Here is a 27,589-nt window from a genome sequence, read left to right as displayed (position 1 = left end):
CCCTGTGTAGTGGGTCTCCTTTCTGTCTTTGGACCACCCCAATCACATAAACAGTTAGTTGCAAACATGTTCTTCTCAAATGAGGTCCCACTAAATCCATCAAGGCATCATGCTCCTCATATGTGTATTCATGTGTGTGCCTCCTAAGAAGCTGAACCAAAGTTTTGGGTAACAGATGAGTCTGAGATGAGTCTACCAGAATTCTGTCTCCATTTAGTTGTGCTATGCCAAGGGTCAGAGCCCCGGTCTTCAGTTTTAGGGAGGATCTAAATCTAGGTCTGTTGAGGCCTGAACTTTAAGGTGAACTACTCAACAGTGGTAGTCTCCTTCATGTTTTACCAGGCCTGTTATTCATCCAGCAGGAGTTTAGTAGTGCCCTAAGTGCTGAGTTTCTGTCACTTTTGGAACAGCTTGTGATGTTCCTGCTGCTTGCCTATGTCTGTTCCCTGGGCCTGCTGCAGGGAGTTCTCAGTAACCACCAGACAGTGGTGGCCTCACTGCTACCTGGCTTGTGGAGTGCCATGTGTAGCTAGTACCAGGGCCTGAGTCATGGTAGGAAGTAAGGGCCTTCCTCCTCGGGACCATTCTCATGTGGCTTAGCACCAAATGAATCCCCATTATTAATTTGCATCTGGAGCTTCAGTGGGGAGGCATGGCCCCACTTATTTCCACAAGTCTGTTAATGGAGTTCCCATTGTAAATTTGCACCCAGGGATTCTGTGAGGATATTTAGGTTGGAGTTACTTGTAAGTCATGGGCCTCCAGGCACCCTTCCTCATTGTCTGAGTTCTGGACTAAAAGGAACCATTTGATTTCCTGAGTGTTTCTTGTTACCTGGATGGAGCCCTTTGAGCCCTTTGCAATTTGGGTGCAATTCTTTTCAGGGTCCTTTTTTGGTTTTTCAAGAAAGCTCACTGATTGTACTCTACCCTAGGGTGGCCTTCCTTTCAACTGTCTGAAAGGATCCTTAGTTGGTGTAGCTAGGAGAACATGCACCCTTTTTAGTTTAATTTAAAGGCCATATTAACCAGCTGTGAAGGATTATGCTAATTGCCTTGCCCTGGATATGAATGCCCTCTGGCTAAATTGAACTCCCTGTTGGGTAAAGAGAGACCATTTCTAACCCTGAGTCGTAACCTAATGGGCACGGAGTTAAAAAGTTACTTCAGGCACTGCCCTCCTGGGCCCCTCCCTTGGTGCCAAGGTGGCAGCACTGGCAGGTGCTCCTTCCCCCTTGCCGCGTGCTGCCCAGTGGCAGGCTGTGTGCTGGGTCTGCCATCAGGCGGTGGCTCCTCTCAGTGTCTTGCCCTGGGCAGCTGAGGAGTTCCAGCAGAGGTGAGAGGACAACTTTTTATCAAAAAGCATAAACAATGAGTTTATCTCAAGAAATACCATAGATAATGAGTTTATGTCAAGCAGAAAGCTTGAGACTCAAAATTTAACTTTTACCCTCAAAGGCACCTCAAAACAAGCAAAACCAACTGGAAGGTTTAATCCCCTACATGGGTGGAATCAGGGTCTCAGTGTGCACACTGGGGAACTTATCCAATGAAAGGCCTGGCATCCAGACACTTCCAAATCCATTTCCTTCTCCTTAACTCAGTTCAGGTTGCAGGGAGCTGCTCCTTTGGAGAGACAGAGATGGGAGTTTCCTGGAGGTAAGACAGGCTCTGGCGGTTGCTCAGTCTGCCCCTTGGTCTCTCACCTTCAAAAGAAGTTGTTCCTACCTGTGAAGACTCACAGCTTTGACCCAGGGCTGCTCCCTGCTTCTTCCAGCAGTTGTGGGATACCATTCCACGGGCGTGCCAATGGATTCTGTTATTGAAAGTTTGGCGCTTGTTCCCTGAGGCCACATCAGAAGAATGAGGATAAGCTGTTTGATGAGAAGGAAAGAGAAGTTTATTAAATTTCTGGCAGATAAGGACTCTCTTCCTGGACTACCAATATCCCTAAGGCAAGTTTCAGAGCAGTGAAGGCCAATAAAAATATAATGTGAGACATGTATCCTATGTTAGATTTTCTAGTAGCCATGCTGAAAAAGTAAAAATAAATAGACTAAAAATTTCAGTAAGTGTAATATTTAGTTAACCTAGTGTATCAAAATTACAGGGTTTCCCAAAAGTCGCCCCTAAAGTTACCGTAATAGGGAAAATGGGAAATTGTAGCTAAATGTACTTTTATTTACAAAAAATTCATTACAAAATGTTAGAACATATTTACAAAATACTTTCTGGGTGTTGGCCACTTTTTTGTAAAATTTTGTAATAAAAGTAGGTTTAACTAGAATTTCTCATTTTTTCCTATATATGGTGACTTCAGAAATGACTTTTGGGACACCCTTTATTTTAATTTTATTTTATAATAATTATAAAAATTACACTGCTTCGGTTTTTAAATTTAAAGTACACTGCTTCGGTTTTTAAATTTAAATTACTTAAAGGAATGTGAAATTAAGCATCTAATTCCTATTATATTACATACATTTAAAGTGTTCTGCCACATGTATCTAGTTAATACTATATTAAACAGTATGATTTTAGAACATTTTCAGCACATTTAAAATGCCTGAAAAGATTGGCTGGCCCTTCCATAAGAAGAGTTTAAAGCAAAATCTCAGTATCTTGAGGGCCACTAGTTTAGAATGTATGATAATTTTTTTTTAAAAGGGAATATTTTATTTTATTTTTTTCTTTTGATAATTTTATCAGAGTTCAATTGAATTTCACAATTTGATCTCTCTGTGGAAAAAGGTTTTGTTTGGCACAGTCACTATATAAATCAGATCATAGGAGACATGTTTAATCCATTTAAAAGTATTAAATGTTTTGTGGGACTTTAGTAAATTATGAATGCAAAAGTATTCTGCTATGCACAGCAGAATGTCCTGTATTTATTAAGGGACATCTAACAGGGGATGACCTTTCTTGTAGGACACTTGTTAGCAGTTAGTTATCATAATAATTTTGGAAGATTTATATAAGTCAAATTTCATCTAGAATTATGTAAAAATATTATTTGTTAATGTTTCAGACAGTTCAGAAAGTAAACCTCACAAATGTAGTCTATGTTAAGCTTAGTTATAAGAATAACATGGAGCTTTGCTTCAGGGTAACAATAATGTCTTTCTCACAGGGTAGTGAGGTTAAAGTGAGATAATGTTACCGAAAGTTCAGTACTTGTCCTCAGGGCCACATCAGAAAGTTCAGTACTTGTCCTCAGGGCCACATCAGAAGGACTGAGGACAAACTGTTTGAGAAGAAGAAAAGATAAATTAATTAATTTGCTGGCAAATGAGAAGGTTGCCAGACTCCCGTAGTAGTTGAATATCAATTTCCTGCCTCTAAGCAGAAATACAGGGGAGGTTTTCAGCTTCAGGCTATTGCTGTTCAACTATAGTTGAAGGTTCTGACTCATTCCATCTTCAGCTAAAATAATCTTGTAACCACCACCTGGACAATTCCATTGAGCCGTCCCCTGTGATACAAAGGATGCTCCCCTGCCCCCATCATCATTCACCTGAGGTAGGGATGCAGATTTTAATTTCCCCAGAGAGGAAACATTTTTACCCTTTTTTTAGGACATTCCCCCCGTTATGATAAGTTCATAAACTGCAAAATTTTTTCGTGCATGTTATTTATTTATTTCATAAGTATTATTATTTATTTAACAGTCACAGACTAATGAGGACCAGATATGGTTTATTTTTATAAGCAAGGCTTTGTGCTACATGACAGGGACATAACTGTGAATCAGATGAGCAGACACGACCCCTGCCCTCATGGAGCTTACAAGCTGATAAGAGAGAGAGACAAATAAATAGGAAGTTAAAGTGAGTGCAATAAGGGATATATATGATAGAGGAAGCACCAGATTCTAAGAGAACCTATAATAGAGCCACATAACCCCGAGTAGTTAAAGAGGATGATCAGAAAAGTGTTCCTGGATGAAGTGGCATCTAGGCTGAAATAGGCAACCTTGCTAATCTGACTTCTCTCTTATAGTTGACACCGCAGCTATTTCAGAGGAAACAGCATATGCAAAATCCAAGAGGTGAAAGGGACAGCTGAGCGCGAGGACCTCCTAAAGCTGAAAATAGTTCTGTGCAACTGAAGAAGAGAGCCCAAATAAAAGAGAGAACCATGGGGTGAAGATGCCAATAGGAACTAGATCACAGAGAACCTAAGAAGCTGGACTTTCTCTTATCCTAAGGACAATGAGTGACTGTTTCAAGGGAGTGAATGACATGATCTTGTCACATTTTGGAAAGATTACTTTGGCTGCTGCATGGAGAGGGCGTGGTATAAGGGTGAGAATGGAGGCCATGAAGTCAATGAGGCCTTGGCTGGGGATGCTGGTGGATTGACTCAAGGGAGTAAGGGGAGAGAGGCAGAATTTAATAGGTAGGAGGTAAAAAGAGTAAGCTTTCGTGATTGATGGATACGGTGTGGAGAAGGATAAGGAGTGGTGTGGACCACTAGGTGAATGGTAGTACCCCTAATTCACTGAAATTCAGAAACTGCAGGTGGAACAGGTGTGGCTGGTTGAGAACATGTAGTCAGTTGGGGCCACGATACAGCTAATGTCCCTTGGGTAGTCTCTAAGTGGAGATGCGCTGTAGTCAGTTGGATGTATATATAACCATGGTCTGCTGAGGTATACTGCCTTTGAAATTTAAATGGCAATGATTTAAACCCCATCCCACATGCAGTCTATATTCTTTTTTTTTTTTGTGGTTTTTTGGCCAGGGCTGGGTTTGAACCCGCCACCTCTGGCATATGGGACCGGTGCCCTACTCCTTGAGCCACAGGCGCCGCCCGCAGTCTATATTCTTTCCAAAGTTCCTCATGTTCTTGAGGGCGTGAGGAATGTTTTCCCCCATTGCCTCTAGACCTCATCAATTCTGTCTTCTGCTGAATTAGCTCAGTTGATTGGTCATCTCCCTGTTCTAGTTCTGTGCTGTATCACCCCAGCTGGCAAAATAAACTCCTTTACCCTAAGGAGGAATTTATTTCACAAAACTCAAACCAGAAGCCCAATCACACAAGGCCATTGTGTATGCAACAAGCTTGACTCCTGATTTGGATAGATGAAGGGGGTTTTGACTGCAGCAGTGAAAGTACTATTTATAAATGAATAACTGTCAACTCTGTTCTTAAGAAGCCCTTGGCCATTTCTGCCAACCTGGGCTCTAGCCTCCTCCTGAATTACTTTGCTCTCTCTCCTTTGCCTTTCTGATTGCCTCCTAGCAACAGAAACAGACAAACAAAAGCAAAACAAAGCAAAATAAAGTCTCCTACTGTATTATGCAATTAATTTCTTTGTAGATCCTTTTCTTAGGCCATCTTTGAATATCCAAAGATTAATTAATTTGCTTTGCTAACATAACAATGGCATATATCTTTTGGGTATAGATACATAGATTCTGGGCAGAATATAGAGAGTTGTTTCACCACTGACATGAATGATACCCCTTAGATGAGAAATGGCCACAGTTAGTTTTGTTTTGAAATAACCATTTGTTTCCCTTTATTTCATATGAATCTTGCCCTTAAAAAAGGACTGAGGATAGAGGTTTGGCATTCAATAAGAGAAAGCTTCTCCTTGAGGTAGTATGAATGGATGTGATCCCTCAAAGAGACTACGTGAAGTAAGAAGTGAAGTTGGCCTAGGATGGAAACCTGATGTCCACTATTATTTAAGCCTTAAATTTTAAGAGAACTACAGAGGAAAAGGAGCCCTCAAAGGGGATTGAGAGGGAGGGCAAACATGCGGTAGGAAAATCAGTGTGTTGTTAGGAAAGCCAAGGTAGGAAGGTAGCATTTCTAGTTGGAAAGGAGGCAAAGTCTGGACTGTGTGACGTTGTAGCAGGAGTATTATGCTCAACAGGCCACCTGGCAAATCTGACTTCTGCTCTCTTACAGTTTACACAGCAGCTATTCCAGCTCTGTTCCATATATTTCAAGTTTCCTGTGTACATGCACCTGCCTTCCCTGACTTCCATCACAGGACTTAGCTTGAGGTACACTGACAAGAGTTCCTTCATATTGTTTTCTGTTACTCTCACAGTTTACAACACTTGTCTTTCACACACCCTCTCCACCTCAGTATTTCTTTGTCTCTCTCCCACTCCCCTGTGCCTTGGAGAAAATGATGTCCCTTTGCTTGTGGCCAGACTCAGTACACTGTCTACCAACCCTTCCTTTCAAGGGAGTTCTGATCTGTGATTTTAAGAAGCTCTAATGGGCGCTAATCCAGATTAAAGAAAAATTATGACCCCATTATTATTAATAAACAATATCTTTTTAAAACATTGCCCCTAGGATAGTGGTACTCTGGAAGGAAGGGCAGGATGGAAAGGGCTTGTGGTGGTGAGAAAGTTGAGAACTTCTGGTCTAACTTCTTCACTCCCTTTCAAGGTGAAACTTGTGGGTAAAGACTATCCTTGCAGTTTCAATCCTTCATCACTCACTTGTGCTAGACCCCTTGTGATCTGACTTGCTGAGTTAATGGAGCTGTGCTCTAGGATGTGGATGGCCATGTCAAGGAGTTTCTCCTCAGACTTTATCCACCTACTCTGACTTGCGGTATTGGGCACTGATAGCCACTTCTCTTCCTTTTATTCACTGATACTCCATTTTCAAGCTTCTCATTTTTCTCCTCTCTCTTATGGAAGCCCATCATTATCTATTATCCTTTCTAATGATTTTAAAATGCCTCTTGAACTCCAGGCTTACATTTTCACCTGTCGCCTGAACATCTAAATCTGAATAGTTATTTTAAAGTCAATATATAAAATGAAATTCATACTTGATTTTATCTTGTTTAAAAAAGGGCTATAAAAGACTTCATTGTATAAATCTGAATGTGGACCAAATGTAATATTACAGAATTATTGTCAACTTTTAGATGTGATAAACTATAGATTCGTAAGGAAACCTCTTTGTTTTTAAGAGATACACACTGAGGTATTGAGGGCTAAAGTGTCATAATGTCTGTAACTTACTTGTAAATAGTTCAGAAAAAATACACACACTTACATACAAACATACATAGGGACATAAAGCAAACATAACAAAATGTTAACAATTATTGAATCTAGATAGCTACTAAAGAGAACTGCTCATTGTTCCATTATGGGATTTTTTTGTATGTTTGAAAAATTTAATAAGAAATTATTGACCAAAACATTTCATAATCTCTTCTTTAGGAGAGATTATGGAGCTCTAAAACTAGGTCTTTGCCCTGATTTCCCAATATCTGGAGTGTAGTGGACATGTATGAACTGCTTGCCTAGAACTCCTTTTCTGGCTATCACCTCTCTCCCAGTCTTCCACACGGCTGTGCAATTACATCCTGCATTGAGTGGCCAAAAGCATTGGGCCAAATCTTCACCAATGAATCCATTCTCTTGGATTTTCACATTCGAACTCAGAGGATCACCTGATGGCTAAAGCTATATGCTGCAAAATTTAGGAGCATTGGTTGCCAGGTTTTTGTTAAATGAATAAAGAGAGTTTGCTACAAAAGAAGACTGAAGCAGAATGACCAAGAAGGCCAGAGGCAGGGAATGGAGGGAGGGTCTTACTGACATCTTTAATGGTATCTTCTCTATGAGCCAGAGACAATAGTTGAGAAAATACAATTGCCATGGGCTTTGAGGTATTTGGTCAGTTCAGAGAAAATTGTGCCAAATAAAAGAAAATCTAAATACTTACTTTTTCATATTTTATTTTGTGAGTATTTTAATCCAAAAAATTTCACAGGTACTGACTTTTTGTCTCTCCTTAGAGAAGCTTTCTTCAATAAAGATTTTTTTTATAAGAGAAAACTTGTCCAATATATTGTCCGTATCTGTGATTTCTTTTACTTCTCTGCCAATTTTGAATGGTATAAAATCCTAGGCACTCTTGATTTCATTCCATTATGGTATAGGATATATATTTATCCAACTAAAAGCAGGAGCTCCTTGAATACATCCACAAATAAGGACAATCCAAAGTACAGTTAGAAAATTTAAAAATTATAGCCGGGCGTTGTGCAGGCACCTGTAATCCCAGCTGCTCGGGAGGCTGAGGCAAGAGAATCGCGTAAGCCCAGGAGTTAGAGGTTGCGGTGAGCCGTGTGACGTCATGGCACTCTACCGAGGGCCATAAAGTGAGACTCTGTCTCTACAAAAAAAAAAAAAAAAAAGAAAATTTAAAAATTAAATTTTGCACACCATATGCACTGTCATTGTTTGATTTGTGTCGGTTCCTTCCTTGCTTTCATAGAAATATATTTTAGTGTCTTTTGAAAACTTTATTTTCAATAATTAGAATTTGCTAAAAGTTTCAGAAGGGCAAGTTTTATCAATACATTATTAAAGACTCAGGTTAGGAATTTGAACAAAATCCAATCAAAGTATAGACTTATTTTTTAAGAGAATTCAATTTTATCAAACAAGTTGATTGAAAATGTAGTCCTTCAGAGGGTCAAAAATGGTTTAAATCCAATAGATGATGGTCATCAAAGTGAGAAAGTATGTATCGATTTGTTGGGGGTAATTCTGTGTATTCAGATTAGCTTCTTGATGAAAATGTAGTAGACTTATATAACTATGTATATATAAAACAATTGTACATTTTATAAGTACAGCTTCTATTTCAGGAGACATTCAACTTCTTTGTGTACATAGGAATTGTGTATGTACCACAAATAAATCAAAGTACGTTTCTTCTCTTCAGGTTTCTTCTTCTTTTTTTTTCAAATTCAGCCTGCTGCCATGTCAGGTTTCTTCTTAAATTAGTAAAAGCAAGGTTTCTACATTAACACTGTGCTCCACCTGTATTTCATATTTGTGTTGCTTCTCCAAAAACAAATACTTTATCTTCAGTGTTGAAATCTATGTTGAAATATTTATTGAATTTACAATAAAATTCACAACAATGTCAAATGTTTTACCATCATTAGCTTCCAAAGCTTTACTGTGACTTCATGAATTGGATAAAAGAAATGAAACAATTATTGGATATTCCATTTGAAACATCCAATGACCTAGCTACAACTAGCATCTTTTAACTCTTTGAGAAGTTTTTCTGCTAATGGAACCAACACACTAAGTGCTGTAGCTTTACTTTTCCTCAAAGCACTAGAAAATTTGGAATGAAAAATGAGTTAAATTAATTAAAAAGCCATTTGCTCTAAATGGAAATCATTCTTCACAGAGTGATATGTAAACCCACCTTCTGCAGCTACACATTTTCTTCGGGCAGTCTTCTTAAAATAACTACTCACTTTTAAAGTAAGATGCTGATATATCTGCAGCCTGTTTGTGTCTTCTGCTTGTCATGTGGCCAGTGATATCACTTTGCCTCCCGTGGTGGAGAATAAACATCAGTTAGGCATCTGGGGTATGTTTCCTCTTCCTCATCGATTTTCTTGAGAAATAGAAATGTGATACTTAATTTTTTGTTAAATATAAACTTTTATTTTTTGCATTTATTATTTCCTAAAGGGGTCATTGCAATGTTCATAAAAATTAAATTTATAAAAGTGACAATATTTATAAAAATATAATGTAGTATAAAATGAAATTTATTAAAATTACAATGTTTATAAAAATAAACATAATAAACATATAAAAATAAAAATAAACATTGTCAAACAAATAAATAATTGTACACATATACCAACAGCAAAGGCCAAATCCACTGTAGCAAGAGCAGTCAGATTACTTCCCCTACACTTTATGGCAAGGCTGCTATTCCCACACATATGTTATATATACCTAACATATCCCGCTTTGAGCAACTTGCAGGTCAAGACTTGGTTCACAGCACAGCTGGCTGGCACATAAGGTACTCAGCTAGGGCAACACAGATAAAGTTTTACTTTACCTCCTGAAACCAGAAGGAGGTAGCTGTCCATAGCACCTATGTGGGACAGCACTTCATTTTAGTAGTGCACGCGCTGTAGCATTTCCATGGAAGGAAGATGTTGGACATGGATCAGTAGACAAAGTCATCTTTTTGATTGAACAATGTATTAAAGTGGTGACTCTGTGCACTGCACATGCTTCTTATTCTCCAGCAGAGGAATCCACAGCAAAGGCTGGACCTACAAAGCAGAGGTACCTACAAGGCAGAGGGTACCAAATGCATCTGGTTTTACTTTAATGTAACTATTAATAATATTACTCCTTGAAAGGAAATCACCAGGACAAAAGCTAAATTAAATGGGATTCTAGGACAATAGGCACATACCTGGATTATCCTAGGTAACTGGGACACATAATTACCCTATGTTTAGCTCCATTTAGTAAAACACATTCACAGATAATCTTTGCTGCTTTACACTTGCATCCTACTTTGCCATGTTTCTAATTCCGTATTCTTCCACTGCAAGACTAAGGTACTTGAGAGCATGGACTGTATTTTGTTCCTATTTGGGCCTCCATAGCCTCTCACACCTAGGTCTTACTGTCTTACTCTTCTGTTTTGAAAAGCCAGCTTGACAAAGTTAGAAGAGGCTGGTCTTACCTCTACTGCTTTATAGCAGTGTGACCATAGAAACTCAGTTCTCTCAGCTCAAAATAGCAATCAAGATGCCGACAAGTGGGTTATATTATCAATCTAGCATTGTCCCCATTCCTCATTCAAATTTGTCTGGTTCACAGAGGGCAAGTCTGGACCAACGTTTCACAGAATCCCTTTCCAGCATGAGTCTGGGTTATAATCTTCCAATAGGAGGGACTTGCATGAGCTTTGGGAAACAAAGCTGCATCACCTTTCCTTGGCTTTAGGATGCTGTCGAGATGCCCTCACTAAAGTACTGCTGCAGTCGAGATCATCACAGTGACCTTGAGATCTCTGTCTGCATTTTTTAAATTTATGAAAATGGCCTTCCTGACCTTCACTCATTTAGCATTTGCAAAGGTGGTAAGGCTTCTGTTATAATTTCCTGTATTCAGCTGTTTCCATTTGAAATACAGAGCAGCTGTATATCCCTGATCAGTTCTAACTCATCCCTGGGGTGATTGTAAGAATAAAATTACATAGTAAAGCACTCACTATGGAACCGGCCAGGAACTCAGTAAGTGCTTGGTCAACAGAGGTTGTCCTTTTTGCTATCAGTTCTCACCCTCATTGTCATTCTCATTATTATAGTTTCTCATCCTATCCCAAGACAAGAATCTGTGTTCTGTCTTTGAACCTTGAATACTTTCTCTACTCAGGAGCCTCAGAAGTGTGGCCATCAGTAGGGAGAATGCATTTTCCCTGTCCATGGCTTCAGCCTGCTCCACTGCTGGCAGTTGTTGGTTCACGATTCTCTTTCTTGACTGATGGACCAGGCATAGTATGTCCAGAGATAGAAGCTTCATAAAGATGAGAGCTGAACTTTAATTTAGAGGAGGAAAGCGGTAGGATAAGGAGAGGAAACTCTAGGGTCTTCTCCTTAGTGAACAACTGATGTAGGGAGATGGCCTGCTAGGGAAGGGATGGCTCTACCCTGTCCTCATGCTAAAATACACCTAATTCTCAAATGCTGCTCCAGATAGATTTGTGGTGACACCACCCTGTCATCAAGGGACAGTGAGTAACACTGCTTCTTCTTAGTCCCATGTACATATGGTTGGAATGTTTGTCTTCCCTAAATGTCATGTTAAAACTTAATGCACAATGTGGCAATATTGAGAGATAGGGACTTTAAGAAGTCATTGAGTCTTGAGGGTGTCGGAAGCCATATAAGGTACAGCTTGGCCTTACTTCTTTTTTAAGTAAAAAACAGTTTTACCTTTTCCCGGTAACTTTACCTGGCAACTAGCCAACCAATCACCTTATGCCCCATCTTACTTACTCTAGCCAATCCCCAGTTAACAACTCCTCTGAACCTCCCAACAAGACCCACCCACCTTCCCCGTAATGCTTATAAGGCACAAGTTTTTTCAATAAAAGGGAGACTTGATCAGAAAACTGTCTTGTCTCCCTTTCTCGCACCCCTTGTTTGTTTTTCTCCTTTAGGTGGTTCCTGCGGCCCCCAGTTGCTGTCCCGCGGGTCGGGACAGAGGGCAATGCCATTGTGAGTGGATTAATCCACGAATGGATTAATGCATTAATAGCCTAATTCAGTAGAATCTGTATTTGAAATTTTGAATTTTGATCTTTTCCTGGGCTAGAGTCAGGGGAGTGGGATTGGTGGCTTTATAAGAAGAGAAAAAGAGACCTGAGTGACACACTCAGCCCCTTCACCACGTGATGCCCTGTACCACCTCGGGACTCTGCAGAGAGTCCCCACCAGCAAGAAGGCTCTCACCAGACGTGGCCCTTTGACTTTGACCTTTTAGCCTCCATAATTGTAAGAAATAAATTCCTTTATAAATTACCCAGTTTCAAGTATTCTGTTACAAGCAACATAAAATGTACTAAGGCAATACAATTTTTAACTTTTTTAAACATTCTCATCTCCCCCCACTGACTTGAATGTTGATACAATAAAGAGAAAGCAGAATAATATTTGCTATAAATTCTGGTATCCTCCCTACTCTCTTTCCCACTCCTAAATCACCTCTTGGAATGACAGCTTGTCCCAAATTTAAGATGGTTTGACTTCCATTTTTTCTACTCTTCAGTGGTGCAAAAGCAATTTACATTTGGTAACAACTATACTTGGAATTTTAATTTGTATCTTTTCCCAGGCTAGTGATACACAGTGCTGTGCTTCCTGGTGATGCTGGGCAGCGGCAACAAGCAGGAAATAGTTCCCAGTCAGCCACCTGATCACCAGTGTAAACATCACATGTTCTACAGCATGCTGTGTTGCCCCACTGTAGGCTAATGTTAAGTGTTCTGAGTGTGTTTAAGGGAGGCAAGACTATGGCGTTCAGTAAGGTGGGCATATTAAATGTATTTTCCACTCATGATATTTTCAATTTATAATGTGTTTATGGAGACATAACCTCAAAATTGAGGAGCATCTGTATAACTCTCCTCTTTATCTTTTGAATATATTAAGGGAGCTGTGGGGATCAAGACAGTTGGCCTCTTTTGGCCTGCTCTTTTGTTAGACAAACCATGCAAGACAGTTTCTCTTGCAAGACACCGTACATATATGCCAGTATTTATTGAGTGGTAGCACAATGTAGTGGAAGTATACTGACACAGGAAATAGGAGCTCTGACTTCTCTTTTTTTTTTTTTTTCTTCGGCCGGGGCTGAGGTTTGAACCCGCCACCTCTGGCATATGGGATCGGCGCCCTACTCCTTGAGCCACAGGCGCCGCCCGAGCTCTGACTTCTCAACTTAACTATGATACCTCTGACGATTCATTTCCTCTTCCTGAAACTTGGGTTTCTTCATGTGTGAAATAGGGTAGTAACACAGATCTGTGACCATTTATCCAAAAGTCTTAAGTTCAGATATGAATGAGAATTCAGAATTTTTCAGAATGTTAGAAAGATAATATACCATATAGTATGTAACATTTTCAACAGGGTTTGAGACAACACCTTGTAATCAAATATATTGATATTTCTGCAGCAAAATGAACTTCCACGCTGAGTAAGATAGAGACACTAAATAGCCTAATGTCAGATCAGGTAAGGTTTTTGCCTTTGAGAGGAAAGGAATTCTGATGATCTTCCCCCTGCTGTGTGAAGATCAGGAGGAAGATCAGTCAAGGCAGAGGATCAAGCTAGGGCACGGTCGGCGACATAAAAGTGGTCTTGGTGTATGTGAAGCAAAGGGAAGGCCTGTGTGGCTTAAGTGGGGAAGCAAGAAAGAAAGTGGCAGAGGAGAGTTGGATAAGGAGTTAGGGTTCAGATCACAGAGGGCCCTGCTCGATGAAGTGAAGAGTTGGGATTGTAGTCTAAGTGTAGTAGGAAGATTCGTGGAGCCTTCAAGCAGAGAAGTGACATAAGCACGTAAATGTTGAGACTTTTCCCACTGGCTGGTATGTGGAGAATGCAGATGAACAAGGGAGACAGAAGGGAGAGGCCTAGCAGGTGGGAAGGAAACCAGGAACTGTAGTTCATGAAATCATAGACAGGGCTTCAAAAACAAGAGTGTGGCAGCGAGTTCAGACCTTGCTGCTCCAGCTTTTGGGGCAGGTTCCATTCTTTTAGCCTGTGACCATCAGAGAGAAAAAAAAATTATTTGCCACATTAAATACCTTGAGGTGAGCGAAAACAATACATTTTAACCATGAGGGAAATCATGCTCATCCAGGCCGGTCAGTGTGCCAATCGGTGCCAAGTTCTGGGATGTGATCAGTGATGAACATGGCATCAACCCCACCGGTACCTACCACAGGGACAGCGATCTGCAGCTGGACCAAATCTCTCATGTACTACCCCGTTTCCCTGAAAATAAGACATCCTCCGAAAATAAGACCTACTTACAGGAAAGACAAAACGTCCCCTGAAAATAAGACCTAGCACATCTTTGGGAGCACACCTGAAAATAAGACAGGGAAACAGGGTACAATGAAGCCACAGGTGGCAAATATGTTCCTTGTGCTATCCTGGGGGATCTAGAACCTGGGAACAGGGACTCTGTTCACTCAAGTCCTTTTGGCTAAATCTTCAGACCAGACAACTTTGTTTTTGGTCAGTCTGGGGAAGGCAACAACTGGGCAAAGAGCCACTATACAGAAGGGGCCAAGCTGGTTGACTCAGTCCTAGATGTGGTGCAGAAGGAGGCAGAGAGCTGTGGCTGCCTGCAGGGCTTCCAGCTGACCCACTCACTGGATGGGGGCACAAGTTCTGGAATGGGCACTCTTCTTATCAGCAAGACCTGAGAAGAGTATCCTGACCACATCCTGAATACCTTCAGTGTGGTTCTTTCACCCAGAGTGTCTGATACCATGGTTGAACTCTACAATGCCACCCTCTCTGTCCATCGGTTGGTAGAGAACACTAATGAGACCTACTACATTGACAACATGGACCTTTACCACATCTGCTTCCATACCCTAAAGTTGACCACAACTTACGGGGACCTGAACCCCCTTGTCTCAGCCACCATGAGTGGTGTCACCACCTGCCTACATTTCCCTGGCCAGGTCAACACTGCAAGCTGGCAGTCAACATGGTGCCCTTCCTGCGTCTCTACTTCTTCATGCCTGGCTTTGCCCCTCTCACCTGCTGTGGAAGCCAGCAGTATCGGGCTCTCACTATGCCAGAACTCACCCAGCAGGTCTTTGATGCCAAAAACATGTTGGCTGCTTGTGACCCCTGCTGTCCCTGATACCTCACCGTGGCTGCTGTCTTCTGTGGACATATGTCCATGAAGGAGGTAGATGAGCAGATGCTCAATGTGTAGAACAGGAATAGCAACTACTTCAATGGAATGGATCCCCAACAATGTTGAGACAGCTGTCTGCGACATCCCACCTTGTGTCCTCAAGATGGCAGTCACCTTCATTGGCAACAGCACGGCCATCCAGGAACTCTTCAAGTGCATCCCAGAGCCGTTCACTGCCATGTTCCAGCAGAAGGCCTTCCTCCACTGATATACAGGTGAGGGCAAGGATGAGATGGAGTTCACCAAGGCTGAGAGCAACATGAACGACCTCATTTCTGAGGATCAGCAGAACCAGGATGCCACCACAGAAGAGGAGGAGGATTTCAGTGAAGAGGCTGAAGAGGAGGCCTAAGGCACAGTCCTGTCACCTCAAGCTTCTCAGTCCCCTTTGCTTCCTTCCGCAGCTACCCCTTTCCTCTCCCTCAGAATTCGTGTTTGCTACCTCTTATCCTTTTTTTTTTTTTTTACTTTTTTTGAGAGGGTCTAGAACAGTGCCTGGCACATGGTAGGTGCTCAATAAATACGTGTTTGTTGAATGTCTCCTTTCACACTGGGAAACCTAGATTTCTGCATTCTGGGTAACCCTGTATTTCCTTCTGGTGTTCATTCCTACTGTCTGTCCAGTTAATATTTCCTTCTGTTTGTAAAATAATTCTCTAAGAAGCTGGGTCTCATCCAAATTCCATTTGTTTTAGAACCAACTGGATGCTGAAAATATAGATGATGACCATCATCGTATGCCCAGGTAGTGGGGGTGGGGGTGGAAAGTAGGAGTAGAAGTAACTGCAAGGAAGGGGGTGGGATTTTTCCAATCTAGAATAGTTTAGGAGAGGGCAATCCAGAATATTTAGTGATAACTTCCAGGTATTTGCAGATTCTATCTGTCAGCTTCAAGGGAGGTATTAACAGTATTATCTTCATTTTCAATCTCGCTCTAAGCTCTGTCCTTTGGAGCATTTTTTTTTTCCCCAAATGGGATCCTCCCCTCTCACACTTCACCTCACTGATACCTTAGATTCCTTCCTTTCCCCTGATAGGAGAAGGGGATCAGGAGGGGAGAGAGAACAGCCTTAATCCCTAAACTTCCAGAAATGCCCTCCCCATACCCACCTTTCCTTACCTACAAAAAAGTAACCTCCCTGACTTAAGTGGGAAGTTGTGTATTGCCACCTAAATGGGTCATTCGTTCCCCAGAGAGAGGAGGGTACACGCTCTGTTTTTTGCAATCTCTCATCTCTTCCTTTTGCTGTTGCCTTTTTTCTCCATACCTTTGGTTTTGTCCTATCCTACACTTCAGATTTCTATTTTGTGTTGAACTTGCTGCTTTTTTTCATATCGAAAAGATGACATTGCCCCAAGAGCCAAAAATAAGTGGGAATTGAAAACAAACAAACAAAAAACAAAAATGTGACCAACTATATTGGAAACTGATGAGTGGCTGAGTAAAATGACAATCAGCCACTGGGATTGGACTGGACAATGTAGGAGAAATTATTGCCCTGGAAGTGGTCTCTGTGAAGAGCTGAGAACACAACCCTGATTGGAATGTCCTGAAGAGGAAAGCTTGTGCTGCTGAGGGGGGCAAGGAAAGGGGACTGTAGTTCAAGAGCAATTGGGGATGAGGGAATGATGGATACTACAATCTGAAGAGAGGGCTGGGAAGTGTAGGTTATATGTATTAATGCATTTTTCCAGTTATGATACTGTGTATTTTCGACTTATGATAAGTTTATGGAGACATAACCTCAAAGTCAAGGAGCATCTGTATAACTCTCCTCTTCATATTTTGAGTACATCAAGGGAGCTGTGAGGATGAAGAGAGTTGGCATCTTTTGGCTTGCTTTCCTAGGAACCATTAAAAGGATTAGGAAGCTAGTCAGAGGGGAATAGGTCGGTAATGTTGCATAACCTGAACCCCATATCACATATGTGACCAGCCACAGTGATGAACTCCAGCCCCAACTGATACTGCTAAGATTGCCAGTAATAGTTTCTGTCAGCTCAGAAAGTCTGCTTTAGGCTTTCTCTTGCAAATATACTGAGAATAATGATAATGTAAAGCATTTGGGGAAAATGTCAATGACTGAATGCAGATGCATCCAAGCTCATTATTCCCAGGGGGTTACCTCTGCCCTTGGCCAGTATTTATCTGAGACAATTTATCTGTTACTTAAGAATTCCTGAGTTTATCTTAAACCTGGCTGGTTTTCTGCTTTGATTATGGTTGAAGATCTCATCCTTATGAAACTAGAATTATCTGGCATTTCTCAAAATGAAAGGCAGCTTTCTAGAAGGCTCCACAATTCCTTATCTGGGAAACATGAAATATCAAAGGCATTCTGGGCTACTTGGGCACAGTGTAAAAAGGGCAGTTCCAGTCTTTAGCCATCTGTTTTTCTGGCAGGCATTCCATAAACATTTACCGAACATGTGCCCTAGTGTAAAGATGCTAGAGAGTGCGCCAGTGAATCAAGCTGCTGGGTAGTTCCTTTTGGGAATTTATTTTTACTTTACTGGGAGAGATGAGTAATCATTATTATTATGTGCCAAACATTCTACTGAGCACGCCCACATGATCTCACTGGATCTTGATCTGTGAGGTAGATTCTCTTAGTATTCCACTTCACAAACAAGAAAACCGAGGTGCAGAGAGCTAAAATAACTTGCCACGAAACACATAATTAGGAAGTGGCAGGGCCAAATTTTGAGATCTTAGAACAAGCATTGTCTGACAGAATTTTCTTTTCTTTTTTTTGACAGAATCTTCTGTTCTAGAAATGTGCCATATCCGAACTGGACAGTATAGTACCCATTAGCTACATGTGACTATTTGAATAGTAGAAATGTTGCTAGTGAAACAGCAGCTTGGAGCCTTGGTGTGTGTCACACTTTATGGGGGCAAGACATGATTGCAAGAGGGACTTTACCTAACAATTGCAATCAGTGTAACCTGGCTTATTGTACCCTCAATGAATCCCCAACAATAAAAAAAAAAAAAATTAAAAAAAAAAAAGAAACAGCAGCTTAATTTGCAATTTTAATTAAATTAATACAAATGCAAAGAGCTCCACCTGACTAGTGGCTCTCATGTGGACATTGCAACTCCAGAGCTTGTGTACTATTCCCTGCTGGCTCCCTCATGCTTTGGGGCCACTGGCATGCTGTAGTCCATCCTTAGAGTGTTGAATATAAGCTTCAGCCCCCAGTACACATAGCCACTAAGGAGAATGATGAATGATACCACATAAGTATGGAAATGAGGCAGTGAGATGTGACTTAGTGGTTAGGGTGATTAGCTTGCTAGTCTTATCTCTTGCAGCAACCGTAAAGTTGAAAATCATAGTGCAGTGGCTTGCACAGGTGGGTTGTAACCTGGGCTGAGTCCTGGGATAGACCAATCCTTCTTTCCTTCTTGTTCACTATTGCTCAAGACTCACTAACCCCACCCCTAGCCAGGTCCCAGTTCCACCTGGGCATCAGCCTACATTATAGAGCCAAATAGATTCATGTCAACTCTTTGTTGACTAGAGAAACACCCTCCAACTCATTCCTCAGGATCCTATTACCTCTTCTTCTTCTTCTTTTTAAAGAGGATAATGTAACTATACATTTTAAATATTTTTTTCCTTTTTTTATTGTTGGGTATTCATCAAGGGTACACAGAAGCGGGTTACATTGATTGCTTTTGTTAGATAAGGACCCTCTTACATTTGTGTTCTACCCCCAAAAGGTGAACCCTATTCCTTGACTCCCATGCCCTCTCTCCTTCCCTTTCTTAGCTCTACCCAGAAGAAAAAGAATCCTTTTATCATAAGGACACTTGTACTAGACTATTTATCGCAGCTCAATTTACAATCGCCAAAATGTGGAAACAGCCTAAATGCCCACCAACCCAGGAATGGATTAACAAGCTGTGGTATTTGTATACCATGGAATACCACTCAGCCACTAAAAAAGATGGAGACTTCACATCCTTTGTATTAACGTGGATGGATGTGAACACATTATTCTTAGTAAAGCATCACAAGAATGGAGAAATAAGAATTCTATGTACTCGATTCTGATATGAGGACAATTAAGGTCCAAGCTATTATCTCTTCTTACAAGAGCACTGTAAGAATCACATTTTCAACTTGTTTGGGTAGGGGAGGAAGAGTGGGGCATACTCTGTCTCTGCCTATCTCTCCTTTGTTTGCTTAAAGGTGATTGTTGTTTGAGATAAGACCAATATGACTTTTCACTAAAACAAAGATTTACAAACTTTTCGTAGCGATCTCCTTTCTCAGTTTGTCTTCAGGGAGTACAAAGCATTTTCCCAGGGTCTTCGTAGCTTTATTTTCTATCCAGGTCCTTAGAATGGAAATTCCCCCACACGATGCAGTGCTCTGGTGTGTGGGTGGTTTTCCCCAGGCTTCCCAAGGGCTGTGTAGCTGAGCCTGGATGCCAGATGGTTTTTTTTTTTTTTTTTTTGCTTCGTTTTGCCATTCAGGGACAGAATTTTAATTTATATGGTTCTTAGCCTACTTCTAGATCTTTTCTGTGATTTAAAGCAAACCACTCAGCAGAAGCAGGCAATCTACCCTAATTTCTTTACTCTGACTCTGTAGTTTCACTCCTTTTCCTCCGTCCCAGTCAGAAAGCATACTCTCAAGTGCTGCTTAGAAAGCTACATTCCAATTCTTCCCTGATCCTCTGATTTATCACATATGGGGGCAATTTTTTTTCACTAGATCTTCTTGAGGGAAGAAATTAAATATGTAGCTGACTGCCTTCACTTTTCTTTCCCTTTTTTTTTTTTTTTTTTTTGCAGTTCTTGGCGGGGGCTGGGTTTGAACCCACCCCCTCCAGAATATGGGGCTGGTGCCCTACTCCTTTGAGCCACAGGCACCACCTTCACTTTTCTTATTCATTCTTTACTAGTTGAGCACAGGAAAGTTTCTGTGTCTTCCTACAATGAGATAGAAGTATTCCTTAAGAAGAAGCTGGCCAGCATGGTTCCCTAAGGTTGTCAGCATGCTGAATGGGGTTCCCAGAGGTCTCTCCACACTAACTTACTGCAAAGCAGAAATTAGCCAGCAGCTAGAGATTTCTCCTACATATCAAGAAATGACAGGTACATTCTGTGCCATTATTCCTGATGGTATCATAGAATGCCATATATGTGTGTACACATATACATGTATATATTTTTCCCTGTGTAGTCTCATCATTCCTAGTAGTATACCAGAATATAAGTTTGTTTTTCTTTTTCTGCTCAGCTTGGAATGGTGCTCACCAAATTTAATTTGTAGGTTTTTAAAAACTTTTATGGTCTGGGGTTTTTGTGGGTGTAGAGATCAGTGACCTCAAATTTCTGTGCCTTAGCTAGCTCAAGTATTTCTTGCAGTGAATGACCCTCAATGTCTTTCCCTCTCTCTTAGTGGCTAAGCACCCCAGGTAGGCTTTCAAATTTGATATCTGTATGAATAATGGAAGACTTACTAGAGCCATTAAATGCTGGAACATCAGCCCATTTGCAACATCCTATGACTATCTCAACATCTTGTCACAGACCTTTTACCCTGAAGAAATTTGGAAGAAGATGAGGAGGTTGGGCCTCTTGTTCTGCAGACTTTTTCTTTTATTGGTTTACTAGTCTTGACCTGATAACTTTGAATTAGGTCTACTCATGAAAACCAAACCACTCTAGACGTTTCATATAGCAGAGATTTAATGCAGGGAATTGATCACAGCAGATGCTGGAGTTCTCAAAGAAGCATGATACTAGAGCTTGCACTGTTCACTGCTGCTGAAGCCATGCCAACAGCAATGTCAAACAATAAGGGAATACATTCTAACCTCCTTTTCCCTTCTAATCTCTTGCTAGTTCCTCTCATCAGCAAAACCAACGGGAGCCAACTGGCATGGGAGTATGAAAAATGTGTCACAGCCCCAGAATCACAGGACAGAGTATAAAAGGTAGGCTTATAGCTGAGAAAAAAATAGGTAAATAACCAGTGTAGTTATAAAACAGGTTGGCGAGCAAGTCTAGATTAATCCTTCATCATTGTTCTTTAGAATTCGCTGAATTCAGGAAGTTCCTCAGATCTCTATGGCTAGTGGAATAAGACCAGTATCATTTTGAAGTCTGTCGCTTGCTATGTGCTGGGACTCTGTGTGTCCAACATAGAGGTTCTCAAAACTTACATTTGTCAAGGGACAGCTTCAGACATGCCTTCCCCAGATAACCCAGTATCTTAAGGGTATGTCATCTAACTAAGCCGGTGCTTCAAGAGTATTTTTCCCTGCTACTATTTCCCCCCCAAGATTTACTGAGATATAATGGGCATATGATAAACTGCACATCATTAATGTCTACAATCTGGTGAATTTGGGCATATTTATACACTCATGGTTAAATTGCCCTTTCGCCCTTTGAACCACTTGAAAGCAGCAGAAAAGCACTGAGATAACTGGAGGTATCATTTCAACTGATAAAATCTCCCAGAACATATGAAGGCAGTTTTCTCTTTGACTTCAGTTGTCAGAAACATTTGAGAAGAAGCAATGCAAGATATTTGAACTCAGGGCGCAGTGTATGTTTCGGCATGCCTATTCAGAATGTGGTGTTCTATATGATTCTGTTTCTTGTGCGACATGGGTTACATATAGGCTACAGAACTCTGTAATGTGTTCTAAAAGAATGGAAGGAGGGATGGAAAAGGGAAATCTCAGCTAGGAATAACACTTTCTCTCTCCATGAATTAAAATGGACTTGAACTTACAGTGGAAAGTTTAAAATGGACCTTCCATTTGATCCCACAATCCAATTACTAGGTATCTACCCGGCAGGAAAAAAAAAATATTTTATCACAAGGATATTTGCACTAGAATGATTGTCACAGCTCAATTTACAATTGCCAAGATGTGGAATCAACCTAAGTGCCCATCAACCCATGAATGGATTAACAAACTGTGGTATATGTATATCATGGAATACCAGTCAGCCATAGAAAGATGGAGACTTTACATCTTTTATATTTACCTGGATAAAGTTGAAGAACATTAATCTTAATGAAGTATCATAAGAATGGAAAAGCAAGTACCCAAGGTACTCAATACTAATATATGAGACCAATAGATAAACAATTACACGCCCACACGAGAAAAAAAAAAAAACACAAATTCAAGTGTGGGGAGGAGAGAAGAGGATAAGGGGACAGGGAGAAAGAGGGGGATTGGTGTGCTGTTACCTAAAGGGTGCAATGTAAGGGTACATAGCACTACTCCTGGGTGAAGGGCTCAACTACAACTTGAACTTTGCCTTACAAATGCAAACAACATAACCTAATCCTTTATGCCCTCATGTTAATCAGAAATAATAAATAAATAAATAAAATGGACCTGCAAAACCTTCAACCCTTAGGAAAATGTCTAGAAAACTGAAAAATCGACCTCATTAAAATATGTGTATCTTTTATTTTATCCCTGTCATGCTCAGCCAGGATAAAATACATGTATCTTGTAAAAATTGTATATGTTTCAATAGCACAACATGATGTTTTGATATTGGACAGTGGAATGTAACAGGCCTCAAGAAAGCTTAGTCCTATTAAAAATAATAAAGCTTTTTAATACTGCCGCTTTCCAACTAATGAGAGTTTTCTGCCACTCTTCCATTAGGAGACATAGAGATAAAAGCAGGGCATTCTACCACACTAGCTGCCATTTATGGAGAGACTATGTACCAGGCATGTTGTGAGGTTCTAAATCTATGCTGTATGTAATTAACAACTCTGCAAAACATATGTATTCCCCTCTGGAAAAGATGAGAAACCTTCTTTAAGGACCTTCCTCGGACACAGGGGAAAACTTGGTAAATAACCCGGCAGTTCATAGTTCTAGACCCTCACTACTGCAAGGGTGGTCCCAGTAGCATTGGTATAACCTGAGAGCTTATGTGACCAGCAGAATCTCTAGTCCTACCCCAACCTACTGAATCAGAATCCGCATTTTTAACCAGATCCCTAAGTTATTTATAGGTGTATGAAAGTTCAAGAAGCATGTCTCTAGAGCAGAGGTCAGCAAAGTTTTTTTCTGTAATGGGCAAATGCAGGCAAATAGTTTCTGTAGCCACTACCCAGCTCTGCTGTTGTAGCAGGAAAACAGCTACAGACAACCTGCAAATAAATGAATGTGTTTGTGTTCCGATAAAACTTTATTACACAAATAGGCAGTGTGGGACTATATATTGCCCATGAGCTGTAGTTGACAGAGTTCGGACCTAGATGGTCCATATTTTATTTTTTCCCGCCATATTAGGTTGTATCTGTTGCTTTCTTCAGCCCACTCCTTGGCACACAGCAGCGTCTTGCTGGTAGGTCACTTTGCTGTGTGGATAAGATGTCCTATTCATTGAAAATTCAAATGAGAGGAAAAATATGTGTGCTTGAGGCAAGGCTGCTCTTTTAACACAGGCAGGCTCACAGTGTGTGGCCTCAGTCCAGGGCCATCTGTCAGTCTTGCAAGCACAAGAGCACGTTTAGTTAGCCCACTTGAGAATGGATTCGGTTCTCAGAGCTGACCAAGTTTATAAGATTAATGTGTGAAACTGGACAATGAGCAGGTTTGACTGTGCACTGAGAAATGATTTTCATAGGGATGAGAATATGAGTTGGCATGACAAATATATTCTTTCCTTTAGGTCAGTAGTTCTTAATCTGGGGTGCTGGGATTCAGATGATCTTGTAGCACCTGAAAACTGTATGCAAAACATCTGCCTATTGTATTTTTCTTGGAGGAAGGTCTATAGTTGAAGTAGATTCCTAAAGAGGTCCATGAATGATGCAAGTAAGGTTGAGAATCACTGTTATAGGTATACTGACATGAAAATTCAAATGGCAACTTAAATTTATTTATTTTTTTTTTTTTTACTTTACAGTGAGAACTGTTAATGTCATGGCAAGGTAATATTTTTCCTCTGAGAGAAGATATATAACCTCAGAGGTCATAATAAACTCATGTGCCATATACCACATGGAGCCTCCCCAATACAATAAATAAAAAAGCATACAAAAAATATAAAATAACCTCTGTTTATTCCCCTGGTATTTTCAACAAGCCCCCTGTTCTTCATTTCTTCTGCTATACCATTCTTCGCCTCGGGGGAAAGATGACAGACTGAAATTGAGACGTCAATTCTTGGCTTTTGACTTTCAAAACCCTTGCTGGGTGGGAAGGGAAGAACCAGAGTAGTAATATGAACTCAGTTTTGGCTGTGATGAGAGCACAATTTATCTGTTCCAGCTAAGGATTCTTTAGACTGTGATAAGGGAAGTCAGTGGGAACTTAGTTTTTGGTAGGGTTCTTGAGTACATGGTCTTGTCCTCACCTTACATTGAGTCCCAGAGGTAGAAGAGCACAATTATAATTTTTATCAGTTTTGTGGAATTTTGGAGCAGATGAGACCTGTGCTCCCTCCTTCCTTTTCCTAAATACAGTCTCCTGAAGCACTGGGATCCCAGGGTAGAAGTGTCTGAATAGTGAGGTCAGTGGCTGGACTTGAGAGAGCTTCTGAAGCCTCTCATATTCTGAAGTCCAAAGTAGAACAAGAGCAGCACATTATTTCTTGTCTACCTGACATCTGCACAGACAAGCATAAAGAAATGGTAAACTTGAAGAGGCTTTCTGCTCAGGACAAGGAGGATATGGCAGTGATCTGTGTGGACTGATGACCAGATGGGAATAAAGACCGGTCAGACTGTGGGAAGCAACGTGAGACCCAGAACAAGACTGAACATATCATACTAATGTCTTACCAATTTAGCAACTCAGGAGAAAGAAGGAGGCAAGATTGAATTCCCTCCACCTGGTACTCAAAATAGAAATTAAAGCTATGTGGAAAATAAAGGAAATTACTTTTATTGTGCTTCTGAGTTTATAAACAGAAATTCATACCTGCCCCCCTGTCATCAGACCCAGATTACCCTAAGTCTGTAGAACCACATATTCTCTTCCAAAAATCCAGTTATTTGTAACCCTAACTGCCTGTTAGATTTACCTGGGGGGCTTTTAAAATTCTGATGCTCAGGCCATTTCCCAGATTAATTAAATCAGAATCACTCTGGTAGGACCCAGGTATATGTATATTTTGAGTTTCCCCAGGTGATTCCAACATGCAAACAAGGGTGAGAATGACAGCTATAGACTTATCTGCTATAAAGCAAGACCATAATCAATGATTACATAGTGAGAATGAAACCAGAAGCTGGTGAATGCATTATATGAATCAAATGTATAATGCTTTAAAGGTAAATGGGCTCAACTTCATATTCATTACAAAGATGGCCTTGACGATGAGGTTAGAAACCCTAATCCTACGACAGGTTTTGGATGACGCTGCCATCATTTGTCTCTGATACTATTAAATGTCTTCTGATTCCCTAGGTAAACAAACTTCCTATTGATGGGCACATTTTGAAATTTAGTCATATTTATGGGTTCAATCTGGTATTGAGCAGTCGTGCAGGTGCGGGAGACTTCGTGTCTTACAGGTAATTGCATATCCCTGCTCTGATTGATTATATCTTGATTTTAACGTTTAACTCCCACAGGGTACCCTTATTTTCCAAGTTCTCTTGGACTTTTTACTGGACCTCCACCTCACCTCAGTCTTGACTTCAGTCACGTCACAAAGCACATATCTCTTCAGAAAGGCTATTAATAAATAGCACTGGTGAAAGCACATCACTGATTTAAAAGGAGATTCTCATCAACAACTTCTTTCAAAGCAGTGTTCAAAGATCATAGTAGACATTCTCTTGCTGTGACAGATAACAAAGATGGTGAAATAGCTTGCAAGTATGATCATGTAATCTTACATCAAATCATATGGAGCAATGTTCTTAAATACCAAGCAGAAGAATTTGCTAACAGGGCATTTATCAAGTATTTATTATCTGTCAAAGACTTTACTCAAAAAAAGAAAGAAAAAATAAGAAAACTGGTCTCTGGCTGAAGAACAACTTCATTTCATCCATGGTCTGTCTGGGCATTATATTTATTGTTCTATATTTATAATAATCACTTATAGATCTCCTGGCAAAATGCCTTCATTTTGAAAGAGGTAATGATGGATGTGATAACATGAGGTTCATCACATGCATGTACACACACACACACACACACACACACACACATTAACTGCCATTCTTTTTGGCCAAGTCTGGCTTATGACAACACAGATAAAGCCTTAGACAGTTCTTTTTATTTCCCTAGCAGATAAATGAGTAAGGCAATTTTTACTCATTAGCTGTTAATGGGATGATAGAAATATGTATTTTTCCCTTTTGGAATATTAGTTCTCAAAATACTGTGATTTTTTTTTTTTTTTGCCTTTAATCCTCACAATAGCCAGAGTGGTATTAAAGTCATTATGTCTCACCCCTATTTGAAAGCTTCAGTGCCTTCCCATTGCTTTTGGAGTGAAGTATAAATTTTAAAACATGACTTGTAACTACCCTCCATTAAGTCTTGCAGGAAGCCTTTCTTCATTTCCCACTTTACTCTTATCTTCACTGGATTAGATAGTTTTTCAGGGTTCTCCAATCAAAACACAACCATACTTCATTATATTTGCTAAATTGTCCACCTTTCCAATTGCCTGTGGGACCCACTCAAGAAATTTATAATCAAAATTAAAAAAAAATTATAATCAAAATTTACAATCATATCCCAGGCACCAGCCCAGGTGCTTGCAAATATCTGTTGAATGAATGAGTGAATGAATGAATGCCTGTTTTCTCCTTTGTTTGTCTTCTGCACTAGACTGTAAATTCCTGGAGAACAGGCTTAGTGTTCTTTCCATCTCTGGGTCTTTGATGTCTATTATACTGTTAGAACAAAATAGGAGTTCAATATTTTGTTAAATTTGTAAATAAATATTGCTATCTATTTGTAGAGAAGCCTGTCTGTTCCTAGGATAATGTATGCTCCTCAAGTCACTGGCTCAATTATCACCTCTGCCATGCAAGTTTCTCCGACACCCACAGGCAGAGCCAAGTCGGTTGCTAGGACTTACTGTTGGCACTATTTCAGAGTCCATGGCCAGGGCATATGACCTGTGCATGCACACAGGGCCCCTACTTTGAAGAGTCCCTCACTTGGTTTAGTGCTCTGCTGCCACAATCTTAACATTCATGATTTTTAGATGTGGGGCATCACATTTGCATTTTGCCCTGGGCTCTGCAAATGATGTAGCAAATCCTGGCCCCAGCACAGTGCGTGGCCCTTCACATGGATTTCAATGAATGATCGTTGAGTTGTTTTTCCTTT

General features: G+C 40.4%; 1 pseudogene; it reads left to right on the top strand.

The window, feature by feature from the left end:
- Positions 1-14,176: 14,176 nt before the first annotated feature.
- LOC128578187 (tubulin beta chain-like) lies at positions 14,177-15,629 on the top strand (annotated as a pseudogene).
- Positions 15,630-27,589: the final 11,960 nt, after the last annotated feature.

This window comes from Nycticebus coucang, chromosome X (assembly GCF_027406575.1).
Source record: "Nycticebus coucang isolate mNycCou1 chromosome X, mNycCou1.pri, whole genome shotgun sequence".
NCBI classification, from domain to species: Eukaryota; Metazoa; Chordata; class Mammalia; order Primates; family Lorisidae; genus Nycticebus; species Nycticebus coucang.
Note: the sequence above shows the minus strand (reverse complement) of the source record. Positions and strands in the feature narration are given on the sequence as shown.